Genomic DNA, 11258 nt, shown 5'->3' on the forward strand with positions numbered 1-11258 from the left:
TTCTTTTGGGGCTACTAAGCACACATGTATATTTGGCAACTGAATATTGTTCCACCGCATACAAATGCTCTATTACTTTCGTTTACAATTTTCTCTCTGTGTTATTTTGAGTAGTTTTTAATGCTACATTTTTAAGGTTGCTGATTTTATCCTCTGAAATGTCTAATCTAATACATTAATCTTATGCAGTGAATTTTCATTTCAGACATAATTTTCACCTCCAGTCATTTGATTTGGGTCTTTATTGTATTTTTAATGACGCCACTTAACTATGTCCAATCTTTCCGCTATCTTCTTGAACATATGGAAGGCAGACTTAGCAACTAGGTTAACGTCCCTGTCTACTAATGCTATTACCTTTTCCACTTTTGGATCTATTTCAATGGGTTGATTCCTTTTCATTGTTTTCCTGTTAATTTTACTGGATGCCTGAGATGGTGAATTTTCCTGTTTTAGTGCTGAATATCTTTACAACCCTATAAATAAATATCCTTAAACTATTTGTGTTGCAGTTAAACTAATCAGAAACACATTGATCCTCTCAAGACTTGCTTGAAGCTTTGTGGGGGGCACTGTAGCAGCCTTTAGTTTAAAGCTAATTTGACTCCACTTCTGAGCTAATAACTTATAATTTCTCTACTAAATGCACAGTTAATCTTGAGATTTTCCACTTTGGCTTCAGGAATTATGACCTATTCCATATATATGTATATTACAGATGTCTCTAATTTTCTCCCTTCCTCCCCCCTGCTCCAAGCCCCTAACCAATCCCCCCAGGTCTTCACCACCCTATTGCCCATGTCCATGGGCTATGCATATAAGTATACTAGTGGTCCAGTGCATGAATTCATGCACATGGAAGGGAAATTAATTGGAAGAAATATTTTAATATCACTATTTGCCCTTTCTTTATAAAGAAGTGTCAACCAAATTAACTATTGACAATGACAGATGGAAACACACACGTGCGATTGGCGCCAGCAAGAGCTTTATATGTATTGTGCATGTGTGAGTCAACTTAGAGCCTTTTATAGATACAGAATAAACTTGCTTAATTAGACCCAATTTCTGATTTGGCTAAACTTTTTCCAGCCCAGTGAAGCACCACAACTTCTCTTTCGGGTAATTGTCAACAACAGAGCAGTAAATAGCAACACGAAGCAGATTATTATTATAGATCACACAGGGAGAACAAAGGGTAAAATATTTAACTGCAGCAGTGTTTGACTATATTCTGTTCAGTGACAAAACCTGAAGTCATTTTCAAGGTCCACCATTTCTTCTTTTCAGTCGGGATAAGTTTCTAAATCTCCATTTTCCAGTCGTTTCCGAGGCGTTGTGAGGTAGAGGAGCCTTCCAAATGGATCGCAGCCGCAGCCAAAGCCGCAGCCGCAGCCGCAGTCGCAGCGGCAGCCGCTCCCGCTCCCGCTCCCCTCAGGGGGGTGAGTCTGGAAGCAATTTGGAGGGTCTGGGGCTCGAACATAAGCGGTCCCCATCCACTTCACCGGAGAAAGAACCCAGTCGCCAGGAAAGGTCTCCGTCCCGGGAGAGAGAGCTGAGAAGGAGCCGCTCTGGGTCCCCGCATGGAAGACGCTCCAGATCCCCAAGACGACATAGATCCACATCTCCTTCTCCTTCTCGACTGGAAGAAAGAAGAGATGAGGAAAAGAAAGAAACAAAGAGCAAAGAAGAAGATTTAGAGGGCAAACCAGAAGAAGAAATAGAAATGATGAAGGTAATGGGATTTTCCGCCTTTGACTCAACAAAAGGAAAAGGGTTGGTTGGCTGTGTAAATGCCTATGCCGTAAATATATCTCAGAAATACAGAGAGAGAGAAGAGGAGAAGAGAAGAGAGAGAGAGAGAAGCACGAGAGAGAAATGATAGGCGGTATCGTTCACGCACCCCGACCAGGGACCGATACCGCGGCTCAAGCATGCGCTACGACCGGGACTCATACCGGAGACACCACAGTTCACGGGACTACGCTCATTCAGCTGAGCCACACCGGCCAAGGCTAAAATTATAGATTTAAAATAGATCTCTCCTGAATTACTCACCTAGATTGATTATGCAGGACATGAATTGCAAAGGTGGATTCAACAGACCTTTGGATTTCATTGCGTGAGAATTGAAATGTTGAAGAATGGTTGTTTTTTCCTTCATCTTGATCAGAAGAGTGGATTTTGTTTTGTTTTTTGTATTTCATATGCATCAAAACAGGATCACAGTCCTTCTTTGTAAAGTAAGAAAATTTTACCTATGATGTGTGCAGTTCGCTTGCCTTGCCTCAAAAGAAGAAATGTTAAATATTTCATTTTTTTCTTTTAGGAAGTATCATTTGGGGCAATCATCAAGCCCATTTTTTTTTCTTTTTTCTTTTTTTTTGTCTTTATTCCTGTGGAAGCTGTATATGTTTTCTTCTTGGGTGCTTGATAGGACTTCTTAAAGCACGTAAAAGTAATTTGGATGTAAGCTTCTCAAATAAAGCGATATTTCTACCCTCAAAAAAAAAAAAATCTCCATTTTCCAGCTAATGAAAAGAAAATAGGATTCCACCGAGTCTCCTATCTACCTACTCCAGGACTTCAGTGAGGATCAAATGAGATGAGGCATGGGAAAATGCTTCACAGACATTTGGTTAAGTGTTGTAAGTGTAAAGTATTTCCACCTGGCTGTAAAGCAAGTCATATTCCTGGGCTGAAGAAATTGCAAGGAGGCTCGTCGCTAGTCACTAGGAAAGGAAGCCCGTGTTGCTACCATCATTGCCTGGCGCCCACAGCCACCATTTCCGGGCGGGGCTGGGCTGTGGGCCGCATTTTGCTCCATGGGGTCTCGGCAACATCAGCTGTGATTTGGTGGGCTGTAGCTCTGGGTGGTGGAGGGGCCTGTGTCCCACTTGGGGGAAGCCGAGTGTTGCTTTGTCTGTGCCAGCTCCACGCTGCCGTTTCTCTGTAAATGCCAGTGCATATCATGGTAGCTTCTGCGTTGATTATCTGCCCCATGGTGGTCAGTGCATGTCATAGCAACCATCAGATGGGACACTTAGCATATTAGCCTTTTATATAGATAGATAAGTTCTTTGATTTATCTATTCCTGTTTCTAAGTGTGCTCTAGAGATTGTCCTGTTTGCTTTTTCTGTGGTTCTTGCTCTAGCTTTGGGCAATTTCCTCTTGTCTGCACTCAGGAGCACTCAGATGAAGAAAGGAAGGGGCCTCCTGCAGGCCTTCAGGCACAATGCCCTGCCTTTCCTGTGCATTTCTCTCCTCTCCAGTGTTCTTGCAAACTCTAGCCTCCTTGGCCTCATCAGACTCCCATCTCCTCCCCTCCCCCTCCCTTCTCCTCTTTCCCCTCTTGTTCCCCTTCTCCTTCTCCTTCCCCTCCTTCTCCTCCCTTTCTTACTCCTCCTCCCTCTCTTCTTCCTTCTCCTTCTCCTTAATGTATTTATAAAGAGAGAAAGAGAGAAAGAGAGAGAGAGAGAGAAATTGATTTGTTATTCCACTTACCTATAAATTCATTGGTTGCTTCTTGTACTAGTATGTGCCCTGACTGGGAATTGAACCTGCAACCTTGGTGTATTGGGATGAAGCTCCAACCAACTGAGCTACCTGGCCAGGGCCCATCTCCATCTTCTTAGCTCAGGGAGATCGCAGGGCTTCCCTGGATTTCCTTTCCCTGTGTTGCAGCCTGGAAATTCAAGGGATTAAGTGAGTTTGTCAATTCATTGTCAATAGTGAATTTGATTGACATTTCTATTATAAAGAAAGGGGCAATTTTAGGACTGGCTTCCTCTGTAACCTCTCTCTGGAGATCCCTGTCCTGTTTCCTGGTGTCCAAAGTTTGAGAACTGTTCTCTCTTACATTTTTAGAGTTTCTTTAGTTGCTTCAAGGGGGGCAAATGAACCCAGTGCCTGTTATTTCATCTTAGCTGGAAGATGTCCCTGCTTCATTCTTAAATCATATTTTTAAATTATGCATGTGTTCGGTGAGAAGCATGCTTTTTTGGAAAAATTTATATTAGTTATCCTGTTTAATATTTTATATACTTTCATATCCTTTTGGGTTGTAAAAACATCCTCAATTTTCAATATGATTTTGAAAGATTTTATGTGTACTGATTAAGAAAATTTGGAAGCTGTTTTAAAGGGGAAAAATGCATTTTGGAAAAGGAAAGTTGCTGCATATAATCTTTTCTACTGTGAGGGCACGTGTTAACTCTTGAGTTTCTTAAACAAAAGTAAATGAAAACTATTCAGCCTACTCTCAACTCATTTTGACTTTTTCTTTTCTATTTTAAAATTTGATTCTCATGCCACACTAGAAAAATGGGCAAAGAACCAATTAGGTGTTCATTTTTTTCCCCTTTCAACCCAACTTTATCATTTTATAACATCTCCAGACAGGAAGATTATTCTACACTGCAAACACTGAAACCACACTATGGGAGATTTTCTTCTGTATATTCTCATTTCATAACTCGCAATAAAATGTAGACGCCTTCAGGGAACTATCACACAATGCTAATCCATCAGAAACATGTAGAGAAATGTTCATTTTCTCTGCACAGAAAACAGACACCAAGACACTTAAATCCAGACACTGTGACCTTCAGCTAAGATAAGAGTCCTAAGCAAACAGTGTGAAGACATAACGTCTCTTCTTTTACAGAAGAGTCCAGTCTCCTTGAATAACACAGACCACCTCTCAGTGTATTAGCTTTGATTCATACATATTTCACTCAAACCGATTATAAAACTGAAATACGGTGGCTGAGTCGGCTGGAGCTTCAACCTTTGGTGCACTCAGCCTGTGCACCAAAAGGTTGAGTGTTCAATCCCTGGTCGGGGCGCTTTCCAGAGATAACCTATCAGTGTTTCTCCCTCACATCAATGTTTCTCTCTCTTTCTTTCAAATCAATAAAAAGTATCCTCAGGTGAAGATTAAGAAAATAAAATAAATGAAATTTAACATAAGATCACCAATACTTTCAAATACATTTAGTACTGTTAGATACAAGGTTGTTTTATTGCTTACTGTACTCTTACAGAAAGTTACATAAAAATGCAAATGCCCATTGCATTTTTAATCCTCTAAGCAGGTATTTATGCATAACTACAGGAGCCAGTATGTTGATTAAAAGAATTACATAGGAATATCAGTTATGGTGATTTGTAGAATTGGTAATGATGAATTATTAACATTTATGTCTCCTAGTGAAATTTGTATGTCGTCCTAGATTTTAACAATTGAAATGCAACATATGTAACCACCTTTTAATAGCTGATCTATTTCTATTCCTTCTAATAGAATACTAAAAATAATTGGAATTCTTTCTCTATTGTCTGCATAATCATTTAAATACCATTTGCCGTACTTTTCATCTTAAAGGGCTTCAAAATATTGTAGGATTTAATGGAAAACTAATGAACTCTAAAAATTAGTGCTAATTTTACTTGCCATGTTTCCAATTAGGTTTACAGGAGTAGCTCTGATGAGCAGCTCTGAATTTCTATGACTGAGCATGTGCAATGGTTGGTAAATTCACTGAGTTGGAGTGCTAATCCCAACATTAGGTTTGACTGTTATCTTACAACTATAGCTCTCCCTCTTTCTCTAAAGCCCAGAATGAAGTGCTGTGGCAGACAGTGTATGTAGATCTTTCCTACGCTGTGTCAGCTCGAAGTAAAAGTGGACAGCAGTCTACCTTCTTTTCCAGCGTCTTCATTCGGTCTGACTTTACTGAGGTTGAGCAGATAATTTATGTGATCCGGCCACACATGACTCTTCCCTTTCTGTTTCCCAGCATCAGCATTGATTTCCATTCCATGCAGTTCCTATTGAAAATGGCATAATTTTATATTCTTAACGCCAAGGGCTACACAAACTAAATAGTGTATTTTTGCCTCATCCCCAACACTAATCTAGCGTGATATTAGAGGATTAGTGCCACGAAGACTGTGTGGTATGGAGGGCATCCCAATTTCTTCTGTCCTTGTCAACGACGGAATAAAACCGATTTACATATTATTAAAGAGTAAACTATATCACAAATATAAAAATGTCATTAAAGCCGCATTTCCATATTTATTAAGATCATGTATGTATTGTTTCTGCATCTTTTTATGTCAAAAGCATTCCTGCATGAAAAAAAAAAAGATACTTAGAGTTCAAGGGATATTTTTTTAACATATATTTTTATTGATTTGAGAGAGGAAGGGAGAGGGAGAGAGAGAGAGAAACATCAATGATGAGAGAGAATCATTGATTGGCTGCCTCCTGCACACCCCCCCACTGGGGATCTAGCTCCCAACCCAGGCATGTGCCCTTGACCAGAATCAAACGCAGGACCCTTCAGTCCACAGACCAATACTCTCTCCACTGAGCCAAACCAGTGAGGGCTTGGGATATTTTAATGAAAGATTATCGTGAGGCTGGTAGGAAGTCTGTATCCTGTTGGTGGGTTTTAGCCTTAAGCAACCTTTGTAAATAAGCAATGGTCCAAGGATTTCTTGATGATGTCATGATAGCTCATTCCCACAGCATTGGTTTCCTCAGCCTACATGGCCTTCCCATGGTGTCTGGTTAAGCCTCCATTTGGATAATTGGATTCTACCTTCACATCTGACTTCTTGCCATCTCCAGCTCTCTTTGCAATCTCCGTTATTTCCTGGGTTGAATTGATGACAGTGCCCCATGGAACGGAGACTGCACAGTGGCCCTGGGAATCATTCTCCTGCTCCTATAACAGTGGCACTGACATAGCCCCTGACTCCATTTCATTGCGACATTTGTGAAATAGACTCGCTTTTCCCTGTTTCTGGTCTGCTAGGGAAAATACATTTCCCGGAAATCTACACATTCAATTTCTATTAAAATATGGACATATGTAACTGAAAGTTCAAAGGCCGCTTTTCTTTCACAGTATGTGTATAGAGTACACGGTGTGCCTGTAAAGATGTTAAGCACCACTTGCAACATTGATATTGATGAAAATAAATCTAGATTTATTAACTTCAAATAGTGGCCTGTTTTTCATAATTGGGAGACCCAGGATGAAGCTGCCTGTCTCAAAGCTAGACCTATCTGTGCTTAGTAAATGACGTGTGCTGTGGGTCTGGATGCTAAAAAGGGTCCTATAGTTCATCTTTGGGGCATATGCCCATATTGTGCTAGATAAATTTTAGTGGTTTTGATACTAGCTTTTTAATACATATGTATTGATTTCAGAAGGAAAAGAGAGAGAGAGAGAGAGAGAGAGAGAGAGAGAGAGAGAGAAATGCCAATGATGAGAGAGAATCATTGACTGGCTGCCTCCTGCACACCCACAATGGGGATCGAGCCCATACCATGGGCATATGCCCCAACCAGAAATTGAACCATGACCCGCTGAGCCATGCCAGCCTTATTTGATACCAGCTTTTCTTCAGATCAGTCTGAAGGGAAAACAGTATTTCATTTTTGTTGTTGACAGTACACCCATCCCCCAGCTCTGCCCTCACTTTCTGGCCCCAGGAACTCTCTAGTTCTCACTCCACCTCCGTCTAAAGTAACATGGATACATGAACACAGATCGTAATAACACAAGCTCTGCCTCTTCCACTCACTCAGGTGAACCAAAGTGTATATCCTGTTCTAAAAGAAATAGTTTATTTAGGGTTATTACTCAGTATCAGTAAATAAATGTGAAGTTCCAGTGGGTTACACCTAAGAAATTGGGTGAAGGGTACATATAATATGCTGTAGTATTTTATAGTTTTTTTTTACGTGTGTGAGATTATTTCAAATTAAAATGTTAAAAAATTAAAAATTAATAAAATATTAATTGAAATGTATCTGCATTACATGAAAAATCTAATTGCTTCTAGCATAATTTATTAAATTGTGCTAAAATTTACAAGGGTTCAATTAAAATATCTTAATTCTAAATGATATAGTAGAAAATATATAATAGTGCAGTTATAAGCACTTATCTGAAAATAAAAATTTAAAGAAGTGAATTTAAAGAAGGGATTAGCCAAAGAAAATATATGCATGACCCATGGACACAGACAACAGTATGGTGATGGCCAGAGAGAAATGGGGGTCAAGAGCTGGGTAGAGGGGGCAAAAGGGGGGAAATAGGGACATCCTATATAATAATAATAAAAGGCTAATATGCACATTGACTGAACAGCAGAATGACCTGTTGCTATGATGTGCACTAGCCATCAGGGGGCAGACACTCAATGCAGGAGCTGCCCCCTGGTGGTCAGTGCACTTCCATATGGGGAGTGCCACTCAGCCAGAAGCTGGCTCGTGGCTGGCCAACGCAGTGGTGGTGGCAGGAGCCTCTCCCACCTCCATGGCAGCGCTAAGAATGTCCAACTAACGGTTTAGACCTGATCCCTTGGGGGCCTATGCCTTTAGGTGGACATCCACTGAGGGCTCCCTGACTGCCAGAAGGATGTCTGACTGCAAGCTTAGGCCTGATCCCCCGGGGAGTGGGCCTAAGTCCACAGGTGGACATCCCCCAAGGGGTCCTGGACTGTGAATGAGCGCAGGCCGTGCTGAGGCCCCCCCCCCACCCCCCGTGTTCACAAATTTTTGTGCACTGGGCCTCTAGTCTATATTATAAAAGGCCTGTGGTCGTAACGCCGTAATGCCATAACAACCAATGACCAGACTCATCAGGAGGTGCATTGATGGTTCTTGAGGCACGGTGGGTTGGGGTCCCGAGGCTGCGCAGCGGGTCTGGGCCTCTAGAGTGTGTGTGTGTGTGTGTGTGTGTGTGTGTGTGTGTGTGTGTGCGTGTGTACGTGTATGTGTATTTTTTAACAGCTGTCTTCTATTTTCACCACACTGCCCCCATCCACCCCATCCACTCAGCCCCCACCCCACCCGAGGCCTTCACCACACTACTGTCTGTGTCCTTGGGCAATGCATATATGCATAAGGTCTTTGGTTAATCTCTTCCTGTTCCCGCCCCCCCTCCCCTCTGAGATCCATCAGTCTGTTCCATGCATCTGTGCCCCTGGAGCTATTTGGTTCGTCAGTTTATTTTGTTCATTAGATTCCACATGTAAGTGAGACCAGAATAGATTTGTATCATAAATAAATAATTTTTGGCTTAGTCTGAAATATCAATAGCTAATTTTTTCTGATACACAGATGTTCCCTTAGGTCATGAAAGCACTTTTGTTTTCCCATCTAAACTGGAGAAATCAGGTACATATTTGATGATAGACAGAATTCTATAAATATTCCTTCTCTGAAATTTATACTCATAGGACTTTGGGCAGTGTGCCGAATAAAGTATATACAGTATCATATGTATATTTACTGGTGGTTTTGTTCTAAAAATGTGTTCAATACAAGTTTTAAAATTGATTTATTCTGCTTTTCACAACATTGAAATGATACATGTCATAAAACATATCTACACATAGTACATCTAATACTGTTAATCAGCCCAGCAGGTATGACTCAGTGGTGGAGCATTGATTTATGAACCAAGAGGTCACAGTTCAATTCCTGATCAGGGCACATGCCTGGTTTGTGGGCTCGATCCCAGTGTGGGGCGTGCAAAAGGCAGGTAATCAATGATTCTCTCTCATCACTGATGTTTCTATCTCTCCCTCTCCCTTTTTGAAATCAATAAAAATATATTTAAAAAAATGGTATCAGCACTAGCAGAATAAATTGTGGGCACTTGTTCAAAAGTTATAAATAAGTTCAGGACAGTGACAATCAAGCCTTAAACCACGAAAGCATAGGGCCCTTTTGACAGCAGGGCCCAATGCACCTGCCCGGTTACACAGCCATGAATCTAGCTCAGTTGTTGAGATAATATTCTTCTCTTTGATGGTGTGGTCAGTAGTGTGCGTGTTGAGGTGATCTACTATTAAATGTATGTTTTATATGGAAAACTGGTTCTTACTGTTACAAATGTGATAACTTGACAAAAAAAGTCTATTTTCTTGCAAATACCAGAGATCATACTGAAAAAAATATACCTTCTTATCTTCTGCTTTCTATAGTGAATTCAGTGCCTGAATGTTTGTATATACTTCCCCATCAAATTCATTATATTAAATTATCTGAAATTAATTTATTTAATGTTCTTTTGATTTTAGCAAATGTTAATTCTTAATTGGATCACCTATTGTGTGTATTAATGTATTTCATGTACATATGCTCTCATTAAAACCTCTAGGATGTTTTTTGTACCAGCTATACTCTTCTCAAATAAATATCTGAATTAATTTTTTTAAAAATAAATTAAGAATAAATACCTCGTTTAATTTTCAAACTACATGAATCTTTCACCATATACATATTATATATTTTAGGTCATGTGTATATGTATATGTAAAACATGTATTTTTTTAGCACTTTAAGAAATTCTGAAACAATATTTTCTGATGCTTTGATAATTTAGATAAATAGTTTCAAAGTCTGGTACAACACATGTGATATATATGTAAATATACACATATGATATATAAATATCTTCAAAAAGTTTTCTATAAGTTTTCTTCTCATGATCTCTAAGAACCCAATGAAAGACCTCACACCTTTAAATTTATAATTTGATTTTTCTCTCAATATTAGTTAAAAATACAACTGACCCATGAAAAGAAATAAAAGTAACATCAGTAGAAATGTTTAGATATAATCTCTATTCAGTATTCATAACTGTCTATAATATATACTAAACCAAATAAATAGAAAGTTTTGGATTAAAACATGATAGAATTACATTATCTTAAAGGAATGGTAAGCTTACTATTTGAAGAATATTTTATAGGGCCAAATGTGAGAGAAATACCTAGAATTTATTCAACAACTCTATTCTGCTTATATGATAATAAGTATAATGATAAAAATAATGATTAATGAGAACCTTTTGTACTATCTGCTGTGCTCCATAATTGTTATAAATCTGGATGAACATATGTTGAGGTATTCATCTTCATGTCAATATTGGAGATGAGGAAACCCAGACCCACAAAGTCATAATAACTTTCCAAAAGCACAGGGTTTATGAGTTATGGCTGAGAAAAAAATTATCTCTTACCAGTTTCAAATCCCTGGCATTGTCCCATATACCATGTTGATTTATGATCCCATTCAGTTTTCTTTTTCAATATTATATGTACAAGAGGGCTTAGTTCTTAAAACCTTGAGTGTTTAAATGCTGTCATGGGAAGTAAGGATTGAGATTTGATTGTTACAGTAGAAGCAACATTATTACGAACGAGAGGCCCGGTGCATAAAAAT

The 11258-nt window shown here is 39.4% G+C and overlaps 1 pseudogene; it reads left to right on the forward strand.

Moving 5' to 3' along the window:
* Positions 1-1325: 1325 nt before the first annotated feature.
* On the forward strand, positions 1326-2499 carry LOC118678936 (annotated as a pseudogene).
* The last annotated feature ends 8759 nt before the right edge of the window (positions 2500-11258 follow it).

This window comes from Myotis myotis, unplaced genomic scaffold (assembly GCF_014108235.1).
Source record: "Myotis myotis isolate mMyoMyo1 unplaced genomic scaffold, mMyoMyo1.p scaffold_m19_p_21, whole genome shotgun sequence".
NCBI lineage: Eukaryota > Metazoa > Chordata > Mammalia > Chiroptera > Vespertilionidae > Myotis > Myotis myotis.